We start from the raw sequence: 2,650 nt of genomic DNA, 5'->3' as shown, positions 1-2,650 counted from the left end.
CCTACCGTTGGCTCTCTCTCCTGCCATATACACACTTCTAGATCTACATGCCACTGAGCCAGAGACTAACAAAGAATACATGAGGGCAACAAAATCTAGCATGAACACTAGGCTAATATAACAAATTATAGTCTTGAATCTGCACTAATTAGCTATGTGACCTTGGGCAACCACTCATGGGCCACAGTTTCCTATCTGTAAATAAAAGGATTGGACTAGCTTTAATGTTTCTTCCAGCATTAAAATTCTGATTTATTAAAATTCTAGGGGAGGGCTTCCCTGGTGGCGCAGTGGTTGAGAGAGTCTGCCTGCCGATGCAGCGGACACGGGTTCGTGCCCCGGTCCGGGAAGGTCCCACATGCCGCGGAGTGGCTGGGCCCGTGAGCCACGGCCGCTGAGTCTGCGCGTCCAGAGCCTGTGCTCCGCAACGGGAGAGGCCACAACAGTGAGAGGCCCGCGTACCGCAAAAAAAAAAAAAAAGGCAATTTGATTTTTTTAAAAGCCTACAATAACTCAAATAAGCGGAAAGTTAAATGTTAAATCTAGGCATTTCACTTTTGAAATGCTGCAAAGAAAAATTAATCACAAATGTTCTTAACAAATACACATTAACTTTGTAATATATTCTTTTCCTTTGCTGTCTTCCTTTCCCCTCACCAAAAAAAAATAAGTAAACCTCAGTAGAATTTCTGATTGAACTATTTTAACCATAATCAATTCCCATTACTGTCAAGCTTTTAGGCAAGTGAAGAAAATTCTTAAAAGAGGAAGGGGAAGTTAAGGAAGAGTAATAGAACTTTCCATTAAATATTATCCTTCAACTGCACAGAAGATAGGAATTTTTAAAAGACTTCAAGATACAACTAATAAAATAGTAAGATTAAATTATAGGTTATCTCAGCACACATAGAATCTAAGAGATAAAAAGAAAAAAGACAAAACTTTACTTCTTCTTGGATAGTATCCTATTGGAAAAGTGCAAGTAATGTTCATATAGATAAAGTTTATTCCTGGGAATGTCAGGAATAACACTGCTCCCATATAATATTCATAGAGAAATGGAGACCACCGTGTAGCTCTCCCAAATTAAAAACAAAAAGAGAAAATTTCTAAAAGCAAAATCTCAAATTAGATAAAACTTATTCTTACAATTCCCAGGTATTTTGCTCTCCTTCCACAATTAAATGGATCTAGACACTTAGCACCTTTATTTAGTTAAGAGAAACGGTACTTAAAAGTCTCAAGAAAATTCACCCAAATATCAAGTGAGGTCACTTAACATCTGGCCTTCCCAAGGGCAAGGATTTGCCTTCCTGCCTTAATATGAAACGTAACATTATGAGAAAGATGAAGTTCCCCTGAACAGTTACAAATACTTAAAATAGTAAAAGGCTCCTACTGTTTTCTGGAAATCTTCCATCAACAAACAACTTGGGGCTCTCGGGGCGCCACGTGCTACGGAGCTGCGCGTGCGCCCTGGTTATCACCAGCGCCAATTCCCGTGCCTCGTTCCCCGCCTCATTCTCTGAGGTGAGCGACCATAGTACAGACCTACCCGGTTCTGAGAACTTTAACGAAATAACGGAAATAAAGCACCTAGCACAGTAGCTACACTTAACAAGGGAGGAAATTAATGGCATTTAAAGGTAAAATGCAGACCTAATGCACAGAACTTTGTTCTCAAACCACCTGCAAGTCTCCCCATCACTTGAGAAAGCTTGGGAAACACTCGGGACACGATTTCTTCCAGTAGGGCTCAGCAACGAGGGAGTCATTGTGGGGAGAAGAATGAAAGATGACTGAATGAGCAGGAGCCTGCGAGAAGCGAGCCCACAGGCAGCGGTCGACTCCTCACGCCTTCACTCACACCTCCCTCTCAGAGGAGAGCTCGACGCGACCTACGCGGCAAACGCAGCCGGAGACGCAGAAACTTTCCAGGGCGCGGGCCCGGAGCACTGAGCGAGACGAATCTTTGTTTCACAGTTTTCTCGGTGACGTAGTGAGGAAGCGGGAGAGCAAAAACCAGGTCAGAGACCAGAAGCCAAGCAGGGTTGCGACTTTCGATTTTCCGAGCGCAGGGAAGGGCTTCTAAGACTCGCCTTTAAAGGCGTTTACTTAAACTACTTAAGGCAGTTTCTATTATTTCCTCGCGTTCACGGGGTAATTCCCGCAATTTGGGCAGTCAGCCTCAGCCACCTCTCACACAGCAGAGCTCGCGGAAGTTGTAAGCCCCGCCCACTCGTGAGGCTGGTGCGCATGTGCCAAGTTCTTTTAACACTAAAGGATTTCCGCCTGTATGTCTTCTCCGTGGCAGCGATGGCCGAGTGGTTAAGGCGTTGGACTTGAAATCCAATGGGGTCTCCCCGCGCAGGTTCGAACCCTGCTCGCTGCGGAAAAAGAAGAAGCTTTTTTATCCACTTCCAACAGATGCTGTCATACGATAATCCGTACTCTTCCGGCTGTATTTCCCCTATCTGCCCGCTAAATGGCTCGACTGCAGAGAAGTTAAATGTCTCAAAGAAAAGCCAGTAAATGTCAGTGCTGTAAGCATACGCTGTTTACGCTAGTGGGAATAGCCTTTATTCCCTTTATACTAAATAGTAACTAACGGTTTTAGAATCTTGTTCCTTGTTCACAAAATAAAAATAAA

General features: G+C 43.8%; 1 non-coding gene across 1 annotated transcript; it reads left to right on the top strand.

Moving 5' to 3' along the window:
- The first annotated feature begins 2,310 nt into the window (after positions 1 to 2,310).
- On the top strand, positions 2,311 to 2,392 carry TRNAS-UGA (transfer RNA serine (anticodon UGA)). The gene has a single exon. It is a non-coding gene; the product is annotated as a tRNA-Ser (tRNA).
- The last annotated feature ends 258 nt before the right edge of the window (positions 2,393 to 2,650 follow it).

The sequence above is a fragment of the Pseudorca crassidens genome, chromosome 16 (genome assembly GCF_039906515.1).
Source record: "Pseudorca crassidens isolate mPseCra1 chromosome 16, mPseCra1.hap1, whole genome shotgun sequence".
NCBI lineage: Eukaryota > Metazoa > Chordata > Mammalia > Artiodactyla > Delphinidae > Pseudorca > Pseudorca crassidens.
The sequence above is the reverse complement of the archived record's forward strand: the minus strand, read 5'-3'. Positions and strand labels throughout refer to the sequence as shown.